The sequence below is a fragment of the Cynocephalus volans genome, chromosome 1 (assembly GCF_027409185.1).
Source record: "Cynocephalus volans isolate mCynVol1 chromosome 1, mCynVol1.pri, whole genome shotgun sequence".
NCBI lineage: Eukaryota > Metazoa > Chordata > Mammalia > Dermoptera > Cynocephalidae > Cynocephalus > Cynocephalus volans.
In genome coordinates, this window is record NC_084460.1 from 184141191 (window position 1) to 184155845 (window position 14655).

General features: G+C 40.4%; 1 protein-coding gene across 2 annotated transcripts in view; it reads left to right on the forward strand.

Annotated features, from left to right (window-relative positions):
- Positions 1–285: 285 nt before the first annotated feature.
- The window catches only part of DYRK1A (dual specificity tyrosine phosphorylation regulated kinase 1A), a 133645-nt gene continuing 119275 nt past the window's right edge, over positions 286–14655 (forward strand). For both annotated transcript variants that reach the window (XM_063089998.1, XM_063090003.1), the window contains exon 1: positions 286–1186. The gene's annotated coding sequence lies outside the window, so the exon portion shown is untranslated. The remainder of the gene's footprint in view (positions 1187–14655) is intronic.

Genomic DNA, 14655 nt, shown 5'->3' on the forward strand with positions numbered 1-14655 from the left:
GCCTCGTCGTCCCCCCTCCTCTTCCCCTTCCTCTTCCCTCGCGTCCGTCTCCCTCCTCTCCCCTCCCTCGAGCGAATCACGCGCCCTCCTCTGACACTCGTAGCGGGCCCGAGCTCCGAATTTATCCTTCACGTGACCTGAGGGGGTTGGGTGGTTGGTTGGGGACGAAGGGGGAGAGGGAAAGGAGGGAACGGAATCTGCCGTTACCCGAGCAACAGGCCCCGCCCACCGGCTTGGGGCCGGGGGGGCGGGGGGAGGACGTCAGCACGTCAGCCGGGGTTTTGCGTTTTGATTGACAGTTGCTATAGCGACCGGGTCGGTCCGTCGCCATTTTGTTGGTTGGTTTTTTTTTAAACCCTTTCGCTTCCCGCCCGAATAATAATAAAAAGCCCCATTGGAGTGAGGCGGGGGTGGCGGCGGCAACCGCGGTAGGGGGATCCGGGGAGACTGCTGCCGTCGCTGCTGCTGATCGCGGCCCAGGTCGGGCTCAGGGAGCGGACACCCCGAGCGGGGGGTGCGGGCGCCGCCGCCGCCGCCGCCGCTTCTGCTGCTGCTGTTCCTGCTGCTGCTGTTGGTGCCGCTGCCGCCGCCGGCGAGCGGGCGGGACCGGTGTGAGTGTGCGAGTGTGTGTGTGAGTGAGCGTGTGCGAGGGCGAGTGTGCGTGCGTGTGTGTGTGTGAGTGTGTGTGCGAGTGTCTGTCTGTGCGGGGACTCGGGGGCGGGCGGTTCGGGCTCTCCTGGCGGAGAAGCCGCCGCCGCCGCCGCCGCCGCTCGGGCCCCGGCGCTTCTCGCTGCGCAGGTTTGGAGCGCGCGCCATTTTGTGAGATTTACAAAATCCTCCCCGGGAAGAGGCCGCCGGGAGCGGCCGCCACTCGGCGCCCGGCCTCGCCGCCGCCGCCCTCAGCGCCGGGCCGGGCCGCGCGGCCCCGCCGCCGGGACTCGGGGTCCGGCGACTGCGGTATTTGCCGGGGAGGGGGCTGTCGCCTCCCCGGCCCCGGGCGCCGCTGGAACCGCGAGCCAGAGAGAGACTGAGCAGGCTGCGGCGCGACCAGGAGCCGGGAGCGCCGGGGGCGGCGAGAGGCGGCCGGGGCGGCTCTGGCTGCGGAGGCCGCGGCCGGAGCGCAACGCGGGAGCCGGAGGCTGAGACTCACCGGAGGGAGCGGCGCGAGCGCCCCGCCATCGTCCTGGTGAGTGTCCGGCCCGGCCGCGGCCCCGCCCGGCCCGGCGCTCGGCTCCCCGGGCGGCCTGCAGCCGGGCCCGCACCGAGGCCGGCCGGGCGGAGGGAGGGACCTGCCATTTTAGGAGGAGGCGCCGCCGGCCTGGGGCTGGCCGCCGGGGGAGGGAGCCCGAAGGCCCAGTCCCGGAGGAGAGGCGGGTGCGAGCGGAGGGAAAGTTGCGGAGGGTGGGAGCGGGGGCCATGGCCTCCCAGGAGCCGGGGCCTGGGGGCCCAGAGAAAGCTCCAGACCTTCACTGGTCTCCCGAGCTAAGGGGAGGAGGTTGTCTTCCTCCTCCTCCTCTTCCTCCTCATCCTCTTCCCCAGCTCCTCCCTCGTCCCTCCTCTCGGTCCCCACCAGTGTGGGAACCGCCGGGGTTCTTCGCAAGGACAATGCACTGGTTAAGAAAATGGGGCTGGCTGCCGGTTAGGCGAGGAAGGCAGGGCCGGGCTGGGCGTCCGCGAAGGTCGGGAGCCCGCTCCCTCGGCAGCCCTTGGGGGTCCGCGCTGGAGCGAGGGGGACTCGGTGTATTTCGAAGTTGGTCAGGGAGTGCAAGTATTCTGGCCACTCGAGATGGAGTGACGACCTGCCTAGCAGCCGGAGGAGTTGGTGGCTGAGGAGACGTGAATTATAATTGATACCTGTGCATTGCAACAGAACTTCGCGAGTCTATTTATAGCCACAATCCCACTCTCCAGAGCCACCGAAACTACTGAATGTCTCAGCAGTTAGCGAAAGGCCCCTCCCTAATCTGAAATAGTTAAAAATGGCAAAATTAGTGAGTCAGTGGTTCGACTACTTTCCTGTGCCTTTCGCTCTACCCTAGGTTATATGAATCCTGTAATCTAGGTGCAACACTTGAATGCCAGCACCATTTGTTTCTTGAATCCCTCCTAAATTGTCAGAAAATACACCTTACAACATTGTTTTTACACTCAAAGATTAGGAAGAATAGTGCCAGGCACTCAGGGTTTTACGGGTATTAACCCGCTTATTCTACCAGTAGGAACTGTTACCCGTTTTACAGATGAGGACCCTGAGCCTGGAGAGGGGCAGTGACTCGTCCAAGGTCATACAGCTGGGACGCCAGGAGCCAGGAGTCTGGAGCCAGGGCTCTTAATCACTGGGTTATAACTCCTTATTATAAAATACCAGCAAATTTTGGAGCGACATGTGTGTAATGACTCAGGGTTCTAACCTAGAGATTGTGTCCACATGTAGTTTTTAGCGTGGAGTTAACTGTGGTTTGCAGAGGTGGAAAGGAAATGTTGAGGTGAGCCCTCTTCAACTTGTCCTTTTTCTTCCCCCCAAGAAAACTATATAGCAAGTTTTAGAATGGAAGGAATCAAAAAATATTCCTTTAGATTTGTTTTATTCTTCACGGTTTTATATAGGCATCCTTTAAGTATTGATGAGTCATAAAAAAGTTTTGTATAAAGCTATTTTGTCATTTTTTTCTTTGGATATTTAGATTTCTTCTGTGATCCTTTATACTTCACATGACCAAAGTGTTTAAGAGTCAATATATTTAGTACTTAGATTTTGGGGTGTTTTAATAAGTCAGTGGAATTACCTTTAGCTTTTGTTTTCTTAAATTTCAATCTTGATTGTACAGTTACTTTAAGAGAATGTTATTTTTAGAAAGCAAACGTGAGACTAGAATTGAAATTTCATGTGTTAAGGTTTTAGACTGAAGTTTGTTTAAAAGAAAAAGTAGTTAAAGAGAAAGTTTACTTGGTTATAGTTAAGTTTTTAAATGTACATGTGACTTACACTGAAAGTACCCCTGTACTGTTTTGGAGGATTTGCCTTGGCATAGCAGTAGTGTTTATGGTAGCTGTCCAAATTTATTTAGACTTACAACCTTGCCAGAAAGTTAAGGACTCATGTCAATGTCTACACTGAGTTCTCTTGTAAAACTGGGTATAAAAAGTTCATATTTACCTCAGAAAGGCATGAGCTCAAATTAATTATTCTAGGAGGAAGGGTCACTCCTTATATGTATAAGGCGAAGGTATACTACTTTATGCCTGGTGGGTGTTTAAATGAGATTTTAGATGTGAAGGAATAGACTTGAATGAATGAATGGTAATTATTGGCAGGGGTGGGGAATGGACTGAGTGATCTAGTGAGAAATTTGCTACTGTTAGGAATTTGAAATTTAGGTATAAGATAATTTCTTAAACATTTTGAAGACATTTTGGTGCCACCTATTAAAAACTTAAACATACGAAATTACTGTGTGCTGGGGATTCAAAAATTAATGTTAGTCCAGTTTTTTTAGAGGCACTAACATTAAAGATAAATGGAAATATTCCATTTTAGTGCAGTGTCTTGTTTGGAAATGTGGATAGTTAAAAAGACCTTTTGTTGGAAAAATCTTTTTCACCTCTAGAATATTGGCTGATGTCTGACCCTTAGTATTATTTATGAAGAGTTACTGTGTTTATGACTAAAGATATGGGGATGGGGAGTGGTAAGGGCAACAACGTATTTAAAGAGTTTACATTGGTTTTTATAGTGCTATGAATATTTACTTGCAAAAGCAAAATTCAGAGTAACTTCTTATAAACATATGCAGTGACCTTGGCATGCATTTTGTTTTGTTAACTATGTAAAGAAAGAAGATGCTAATTTGCATTGAATCTTGGATACTACTTGAAAACCATTTTTTTTAATAAAGGAGGAGCTTAGAAATTTAGGCTGCCCAGAGGTGTTTTTACGTGCATGTTTATGGTTGGTAAATCTAGAAATGGGAAGAAAATTAGGATAGAAGTAACTATTATGGGCAAGAAGGGAATTGCCTTATATATGACGTTAAAAACAAATCCAGTAGAAAAAGGGGCTTAATTTGTGACTTTCTGGGTATTTGTGATTAGGTTTGTGTCAATATGTCTTTGCTTTGGCATTAGCTTTCCTCTTATTGCAAAGGGCTTTCACATTTCGTACACACAAGCACACCTGCATGAAACAATATTTCCTCTGACCACACCCCCAACCCCAAGAACAAACTTAACCTTCTAAACCTAACAAAACTCAAAAAATTCCAGAAAGAGTTTTTGTCAGGAACTTGGCTCTTCACTCTCAAAATTTAATTAGTCTTATAATTTTGTCGTGTTCCTAAGCAGTAATTTAAACTGTGAACTACGAATGTTTACTTTCTGTTGAGTGTTTTGGTTATTTTGCCTCCATACTTGTCTATTTTCGATTTAGAGGTAAAGATATTACTATTAGACACAGTCATCTGAAACTTGATACTAACGTAGTTTGCCCTATCAAAGGGAGTTCTGTGACTAGTATAATAGCATCTTATCTATATGTAGTGGTTAAGCCTTTTAAAAGACTTCTTACTGTGTGTTATCTTGACCATTGAGCAGTTTTTTGATGGCTAGAGAAATTGTGGTAATCATAACCAAGAGCTTGCACAATTTTGGATTAAAAATTGTGAGGGGTTAAAATTTGTTTTTAATTATTTAGGAAAAAAATCATCAAATTATTTTAAATTACTTAAAGTTTCTTCTCAGTTGTCCTCAAATGAAGAAATCTTTTGAAATCTTGCTTATGTCAACACTAATGTTAAGCTAGAGTTGTTAAGCTAGAGTTTCACATTGGGTGTGTGAAAGTGAAATGTAGACTTACCATGATAAAAATAATTAATTTAAGGTTCATATTGGGTAATTGAAGATAGGTCCTGTTTCCTAATCTAGTGGCTACAGGCAACCTTAGTTTCATTTTTTGTCATATGAAAAACAAAATGACTTGGAAATATTGCATCACATAAGCTGGCTAAATGTTTTTAAAAAGTTATGCTTCTGCTTTAAAATTCTACTTCCAAAGTTCTGTTATGACTTAAAATTCTTTATTGGAGATTATAGCTTACAATGAACATCTAAAATGATGTGGTTTCATGGAGGCATACTTTTTGCTCATATAGAACCATTTGAATTTCTTGGAAGTTGGTTCTTTTACCAGAGTTATGTACCTTCTCTTTTAGAAGGTGATTTTTGAGCAGTTGTATTACTGTTAAAACTAAGTTTTGACAAGTTATATATGAGAGTACTTCAAAAGGTTTGTGGAGAGATATGTATTATCTTTTAATTCTATTTTTCCATGAACTGTTTGAAGCACTCTGATACATATTTTTGTTTGTTTGTTTTTGTTTGAGGGATATGTGCTCATATCCAATATGCAGTGAGTAATAGTTTAAAATGTCTTTACTCTTGTTGACAAATCGTTTTGAGTTTTATCTCCCCGTAGTTGAAATGCTTGTTAAAATTGACTTTTTGGGGGAGCCTACTGAACTGGTTTGACATGGAATGAAACTGGTTTTCAGCATCAAGTCTATTTTAAATAATATCTCTGTTCATTAAATATCCCCCTAATTTTTCTAACTATATAAAATTTCCAATGACAAGAGTTGATTTTTTAATTTAAAAAATTTTATGGCCATTTATGGTTAAGGTTTGCATCTTGGCACCTGTGTTTGGGTAAAAAAGATGCTCTGACTGGGATATCTATCCAAAATCTGCTTGATATCTAGTTACAAATAGCAGTTGAGGCAGCAGGAAAGATTACCTGTGAGATGGTAATTACTTGTCCAGAGTCAAGCAGATGGGGAGTCTCAACAAGATCTGCCCATGCTTGGCATCATAATGTTTTTTTATTTTATTTTATTTTATTTATTTATTTATTTATTTTTTAAATTTTATTTTGTCGATATACATTGTGGCTGATTATTGCTCCCCATCACCAAAACCTCCCTCCCTTCTCCCTCCCCCCCCCATTGGCATCATAATGTTAAGCAAGGTAAGCATCAGTTCCCTCGAGGATCTGTGAAATGGGGTTGATAGTACTTACCAAGGGATTCTTATGAAGATTGACATGTAAATTTCTTCATGGCCTTCTTTCTTCCCTTTTCCCTCTCCTCCTCCTCTTCATTCATAACTCATCCTTATGGTTTCAGCATAAATATTACTTCTTCAGAGAGGCCTTCCCCAAGCTCCAATCCAGATAAGGTTCCTTGGCCATGCATTCTCTGCTCTGAGCAGGATCTTCTTTTACAACCCTATTTTAAATAGCTGTATATTTATTCATATGTGTTTGTATATATAATTATTCATGTAATGTCTGTCTCTGCCTCTCCATTAGATTGTAGGGTTTATTTGGACAGAAATAAGTTTTATTGATCGCGGCTATAACTCCAGTGCTTGGCATATAGTATGTGTAGATACATGTATATGTATGTGGAATGACGGAATGAGGAACCTATATGCTGAATCCTGTCCGAGTACTGTTCCTTAGCTGTGTAATCTTGGGCAAAACAGCTTCCCTGTTTTCCTGTGCCTCAGTATCCTATAAGCCAAATGTGGAGAACACCAGCTGCCCTGCCCAAGATTTTGAGAATGTAAAAATGCCATATTAATATAAGATGGTACAGTAGCAGTAATCTCAGTAGTAGGGTTATCTAATAGGGAGCTTTCTTGTGACAAAGTAAGAATTTATGTTTAGAGCGTTACTGAGATGGTAGGTAGCTATAATTTAATATTTATTATAAATTTAAACTTTTTATATGCATTAGAGTGCAGATTGGGTCTGTGTCTGACTAAATACAGTGAACGAGAAGTTAAATGAGAAGTTAACTTTTCGAAACCTCAGAAAACAACAGTATAAGTTATCTAAGGCTGGTATAGTGGCTCCGTGATATGGGGGACCTTAGTTTCTTTTATCTTGTTGCTTTCCTCCTATGCTTAAGGAGGTACCTACCATTTTTGTCATAGTACAAGGCGGCTCCCCACCACATCCATAATCCAGGAGTAGGATGTGGGGCAGGCACATTCTTTCCCTTTAAGGACAAACCTGGAAGTGGCATACATGACTTCTCTTCACATCCTATATAGTTCAGAACTTAGTCAAGTGGCCATATTTAGCTGCAAAGGAGGATGGGATATGTGGTCTTTGGTAGGGTTGTTATTTGGTTGAAAATCTGTTCCTACTGAAGGAAGAGGGGGAGGAATAGGAGATAAGTAAGCATTGATTGTCACACTTTCGAATGTTTTGGAAGAAATTTCCAGAAATAAACTTTGAAAAGACAACTTATTGCACTAATTAATAAGTTTTATTTTCTGTATTTGGTCGTTAATTTTTTGAACTATAAGTATGCAAATTCAAGTAGGTCATCAGTTATGCAATATATACAAAGATATTCAGATTAGAAAAATGTAGCTGTATGTTTAGTAGTGAGGGATTTTGGGTCTAATAGAATATTATTTTACTGACATTTTCTGATAGAAGCATGATTCTTGATTGCTGTGATTGTATCATATGCAAACAATATTTGGAATCTAAGTTTTTATATTTAGTTTTAATAGTTTACTGGACTGTATTATATGTATTCCTGCTCTAGCAGACAATGCTAGAATGAAACTTTCATCTTGTCAGGATTTCAGTAAATGTTTGAGTCACTGAACATTGCAAGAAGGATGATAGTAGTGATGTTTAAAAATAAATTTACTATCCAGTGTCTCCCTCTTTAATTTTTTGAGGGTTTGAAAAAAGGGGAAGCTCTAGGATCCCTTTGAATTATAGAGTATTATTAGATGTAGTAAGGACTTGGGAAAACTAATGGTTCTCAAATAGTCTTCTGGAAAACTTTTCAAAGTTTTGGATTCCCATGCTCAGATACTTCTCTTGGCGAAGGCTTGGGGTGATGCTCTGGAAGCTACTTTCTTAATAAGAACCCCAGGTAATCCTGATTCAGTAGAAACATTTTGAGAAACGTTGATATAGTTCATCCCTCATATTAGAGAAGAAAATGGATGCAAGGAAGCTAAGCGACTAACCAGTGCCTCAGAATAAGCAGGCCTGGGGCTAGCATTAGTTTTTCTGACTCCTGGTTATTTGTCCTTTCTACAGAAGGGATAGAAGACAAAGCATACAAGGTGCATTGGGATTTTTTTTTTATAGGGATAGCTGTCATTCTAGAATATAAGGGATAGCTGTCATTCTAGAATATATTGCTTTTTATGTGCAAGCTCATTTCTAGTGAATGGTTGGCTCACTTAACTGTCCTTTAGGGCCGAGCCCGTGGTGCACTCGGGAGAGTGCGGCGCTGGGAGCGCAGCAACGCTCCCGCCGCGGGTTCGGATCCTATATAGGAATGGCCGGTGCACTCACTGGCTGAGTGCTGGTCACGAAAAAGACAAAAGAAAAAAAAAAAAAAGAATTTAACTGTCCTTTAGCCCTGTAGGAAAATAGTCTGAGTTAGTCATGTGAATATTAAAAGGTGAGAAGTAGAAGGTTTTAAATAAGGTTTTGTTAGTATCAATACTATAGTGAGTAGTATATATATATAGCATTAGGGTAGGTAGATAGGTAGCTTCTTGCATGATTAGAAGGAACAGAGGTAAGTCTTGTCCCAAAATTACTGTTTCCTTTCATCTGGTGGCTTGCAGTTTTCACTGTTGGAATTCATTCCATTAGATCAAGGTAAGATCTGGATTTCCTAATCTAAAATGGAAATAGTCCTAGAGGAATATTCTATACCTTTTATCAGGTTAACACTTTATTTTTACCAATTAGCTGGATGTTACTTAAAAAATCAGAGATTAGCACCTGCACTAAGCTTTTCGGAAAGGGGGAAGGAAGAGTATGGCATATGTGCCCTTTTCTGAAGGGAATGTTTGAGAAATGTCAGTTTATGGTGTAGTAATGGGAAGGTTCATGTGGGACTTCTCTGGTAGTCAGAGGTTGGTAGCATTAGCCTGCCTCTTGTGGCTTCCTGTCACTGAAAGTGTTGGTAATGGCATTGTGGATAATTCTGCCTAGGACCCACTGGGCTTGATAGTGTAATTGTTGGACTAGAGGGAGTGTCCCTTTTTTCTTGGTGTTTTATTAGTTGTTTAGGGCTCCTGTTTGAACAGTCTTACAACATCAAGCATATAATATAAAGTACAGTTCTGAGCACCTAGGAAATTCTAGTTTTTTAAAATCAACAAGTGATATATACTCATAGTTTAAAAAAAAATCAAGCCCTGTGGAACGGTGTCAGATCATCCCCCCTTCCCATGCTCTGTAGATAATAACCATTCACGGTTTTTCCTATCAGAAATGTTCTATGCATATATGTATACAATTATATATATTATACATTTAATATGTATTGTGTTAAAAAACTATATTTAGTATGATCCCACTTTTTTGTTTTTGTTTTTAAGTTTATAGATATTGTTGGGGTATGTGTGTGTGTTTATGTACATAGTCACTGTGACCTTAAAACCCAAACACATGGTATTATTATACTAAATGCACAGTTTTGCAACTTAAGCTTCTTTTTACCTGATCTGTTTTAGAAATATTCCCATATCAGTTGATAGAGCTTCTTTCCCTGTTGTTTTTAATACTTGGGAAGTATTCCATTCTATGGGTATACCTCAAATTATTTAGTCAATCCCTGTTAAAGGGTATTTAAATTGTTTTCATATATATGTATTTTTTTTTTGGCAGCTGGCTAGTACAGGGATCTGAACCCATGACCTTGGTGTTACAAGGATGTACTCTAACCAACTGAGCTAACCGGCCAGCCCCATATTTTTGGTTTTTAAGACAATGCAGCAGTATACTTGTACATATAATTGTGTTCTGTGAAAATATTTACATATTTATAAGAAAAATTGCTGGTTCATCAGGTATATGCAAATTTTAGTATGAATTGCCAAATTGTTTTCTAATTTAGTCTCTCTCCAGCAGTGTCTGACAGTGAGTGCATAGTTTCCCAAATCTCACAAACACTGGTGTTATCAAACTTTTAAATCTTTGTCAGTTGATAGGTGAATAACGGTGTGTAGTTGTTTGGATCTGCATTTCTTTAATTATGGTTGACTTTGAACATGTTATTTCACGTTGTACTACAAGCCTTGTATTTTTAAATAACAAAACGTTGTTTGTTGAATATATAGTTAAAAATATTTTCTGGTTTTCCTTTCTTCTCTTGAATGAACAACTGATGTTTTGATACGTACAGCATACTCCTTTTTATTTGAGTAAACATTTGAGTGTCCTCTGTATAGGATATGCGAGTTATGATAGTAGAAGCTTTCGACTACAAAAGTGAGTAAGATTTGGTTACCTCTGTTTCTAGTGTTGAGATAGATGTGTGTATACAGGAAAAATTCACACAGACAAGACCATGGCTAACAATTAAAGGTATTTACATGTGAAGCACTAGAAGAACACAGAGAAGAATTCTGGGGATTGAGTGTGCATTGTGGAGGAATGGGACTGAATGATCTTGATCTCAAACAATGGCTAGGCTTTTTATGATAGAACCTGCAGACTTGACAGTCCACTGGAGAAGGTCATGTGAGCAACCTGTGGTGGTGGGGGACCTGAAGGGTGACTTTGGAGAATGACAGAGTCATATGCCTGGAGAGAGAGGGAGAGCACAAGAGAGATAGTTTGGCATGCTTAGGAAGGGATGGGGACAGTTTTAGTGGGAAATGAGAGCGATGAGTCTTAAATATTTTAAGGAATTTGAATTTGGGTGATTGAAGATTTTTTAGCAGGAGAATTATAACAAATCTGTGGGTGAGGGAGAGATGACATTGTAACAAGGGTTAGGCAGGCAGGACTCTTCTAGGTATATAGTATGAGAGAATAAAAAGAGGTGAAAAGTAGAGGATTGATGGGAACACGTTAAACTGTTCTTAATTATACTTTAATTTTCACCAGAACAAATGAGTATCTCTGGATTCAAACAGCAGTGTGGCTAAGCTTATGAAGATAGAAAGGAGAGAATTAAAATTTGGTGGCAGTACTGTATGGTAAAAGGTTCTAGTAGTAGAATGGTTGGTTTAGTAGGACAGTTGAGAGTATTTCCTACTGAGGACCTGGAAGAACTGTTGAAGAAATGAGGATTGTAGTTCAGACCTTCCATTACAAGCAGGTGGAAATAATTTGCAGTACCTTTAAGGAGCTGCTGAAAAATGGGGCAGTGGGAAAAGGCACTGTTTGAAGCTGTGAGTCTAGAGAGGAAAAGGCTGTGTCATAATACATTGTTTAGAAGATGTAGAGTAGCTGAGCATGTGAGCAGTTTAATTTACTCTGAATGTCTTATTATTTTCCTGAAAAATCTCATATTTGTTTATTTTTACATGTATCCTAATTGTGAGTCTGATCATCTAAAAAGCATTTATCTTGTGGGGTGGTAGATCTTTTTATTAGTACCTAATAGTGCCAGACATGGAACTAAGGCTTGGGAATCAATGCTAAAACAAAGGCTACCACTGTCTTGCCATCATGGAAGTTATGTTTTGGTGAGGGGACTCTTTAATAGTCTCCTGAGTAGGCTTAAGAACTCAGTCTAGAATAGACGTAAATTTTCGTTAAAGGGAACACAGAGTCTACGAAATTGAATAATTCTTGATGTTGCTTTTTGATGGTCAAAATTTTTTGTCTTATTTTAGAGTCCTTTTGAGTTAAAAGTTTATTTGGATATAGATAGGACTCCAGTCCTTAAGACAAATACTGTCTGCTGGAAAATTTGTTCTGATTTGATCATTTTCTCTTAGGAAGAACAGCTCTCATCACACTTTTTTTTTTTTTTACTTTATGTTAAGCATATTTGTTATTGAGAGACATTGCTTCTATGGTATAAAAGATTGCTGTTTTGAAAAACTTTTACAAAACAATGGTAAGAAAACTAACATGATCTCATTGGGTAGTTTACATTTTAATTTAATTTTTTGCATTTCCTTATAATGGTTCTGTAGTACAGTTCAAAACATCAGTAACAGTAAGTAAATTTACCTAGGAATTGGCCTAAAGGCCTACAGTTACTCAGCAGTATTCGACTCAGCTATGCAGAGGGAAAAAATTGAAACCAGGAGTCTTAGGATTCATGGGAGACAGTTTGGAGGAAGGCTGTTTGCTGAAAAAGACAAATATATGGACATGTAAAATGTAGAATGCAAGCATGTAGGGAAAGTCAAGGAATAAGGAAAGTTCAGTTGAATGGGCAGAAATTGAAGAGGAATTTGAGCAAATAGATGGAATAAGAATTCTGTCCTTTTCAAAAAACTCTTTAAGGCTTATTCTGACTTTTAGGGTAAAGACAAACTGGTCACAGGACCTGTAAACCCCTGCCTACCTGAATAATCTGGCTCCAGCTTACTTACTAGTCTCATCTCATAGGTCTCGTGACTGTGCTGGCTCCCAGTCTTTGCACATGCTGCTTCCTTGGCCTGGAATTGTTACCTTTTTCTTTTAGTTAAATTCTTTTCCTCTTTCAATTTCATCTCACATCACTTGGTCAAGAGTGCCTACCCCCTGCCCCAGGTCAGCTCTTTGTTTTTTAAAATCTCCTGTCTACTTGTACCCTTACTTCATAATGCTTATCACAGTTGGTAATTTTTTTAGTGCTTATTTGATTAATGCCCTCCGGAGATCAGGGGCACTAGTGTTTTGCTCTTTCTTGCAATCTCAGAGGTTGGCAGGGTACTTGGCACATTATGAGCACTAATAAACAGTAACTGGAATGTAGATTCAACATTTGTAGTAGCTGTCAGGTGCACATTTAAAATAAGCTCTAGTTTTGATTTCATTTAAAAGTGACAAGAAAGTGAAGAAAGTAGTCTGTGTGGATGCTTTTTGGCTTTAACTTCTACTTCACATTTGGACAACAGAACAAGAAGAATGATTGTGCATTGTGTGGACAGGTTTTCAAACAAATGAGTCTTGTAATTAGAAAATTATTGAAGCTGATGCAGGTGAATGAGCTGTTTTAAAGCTTATAAGAGATTTGTTTCAATGTAGTTTTGTAACCTTTCTCAGTGACTAGATCTGTAGTAAATATTTGGAAAAGCAAGTAATTTATTGAAGGCCTTCTCTCTGTGCCTTATGCTATAGGCCCTTGAGATATAGTAGTGAATCAGATAAATATACATAGTCCCTGCCCTCATGAAGTTTTTCAGCACAGGTTGAGCATTCCTAATCCGAAAATCTGAAACCCGAAATGCTCGAAAATCTGAAACTTTTTGAGTACTGACATGACACTCAAAGGAGATGCTCACTGGAGCATTTTGGATTTTGGATTTATGTTATTCTGCAAATATTTCAAATTTAATTCAAAACACTTATGGTCCTAAGCATTTTGGATAAGGGATGCTCAACCTGTATAGTCAGAGCTCACTGGACAGAAATGTGAAGGAAAACCTGACTTGTGGCTTGGGTGAGCAGTTTTGTTAATTAATCAATTATTTCATTAACATAGTTTTGGCGGCAACATTTTAGACTACTTTAAGCTACTTGTTGCTTTATCTCATAACATGAGAGGAGGGACAGATAACATTTATAATACAAAGGTAAAATAAAAACTTGGCTCTTCAGCCTACTGACAGATTATTTTCTAAAAGAGGCATTCATGTAAATCTGAGTTTCTCCTCTTAAAAAACAAGCTACTATTTAGTAATAGTAACAGTAGTTACTATTAATCAATTACCTGCTATAGGCCAGCCACTGAATATATTCATTATTATCTTAATATTCTCAGCAACTCTACAAGGTAGTTGGTTATTATCCCTATTTTATAAGAAGACTATGCTGCAGGGAAGCAAATTTGCTTTGGGTTAATCATAGTAGGTTGCGTATGTTGCCTCCAGATAATAAACAGCCCAGTGAACAGTAAAGTGCGCTAAAGTTAAACATTTAGAGAGAAAAGAAAGAAAAACAGAGCTTCTGCAACCATTAATTGAGGAAATAGATAAAAGTTCTGACATACTGGGATTGATACCTTGTGCGCCTGGTTCATTAGTCTTTCGTAAGATAAACAGTAAAATCTAACCTTTCCATGTTGGGGATTTCCTTACCCTAGGGGTCTTGGTGGGAGATAGAGATTTCTTTCCATTACGGAAGCTCACTTTCCCTGCATCTTTTGAAGTTAGGGTGCAATCATGTGACCTGGGGCATTCCTGCTTGTGCTTGACTACCTCAGAAGCCAGTGATTTGCAGAAGCAGGCACTTTGTAAAATCTGCGTTCTGCATTGCAAGGGGGGTGGCAGTTACATCTGTTTTCCAGAGGCAGCAGTGAAAGAGATTACAGTTGCAGCATAGAGTTTCTGATGTTGGTGGTATCAGTACAAATTGCAGTGACTGAATCTTGTGTTGTCTTCCCTGGACCAGACCTGTGGTTTGAATTTTGGGTGCTCTTGAATATGTAGCATTACAGCCTGGCTCACATGGGGTTTTCTGTGAGTTGTCTAATATACTTTAATAACTTCCTTTTCAGCTTAAACAAAGCCAGAGCTAGTTTCTTTTGTTTGCAACCAAGAACCTTTACTTAGATGATGCTAATTAAAATAATAGACAATTCTAAGAAACTCTCCAGGGTCAGGCTTACCTGCATCTAGATTGAATTTACTAACGAGAAGAGTTCACGGTATATATTAAGT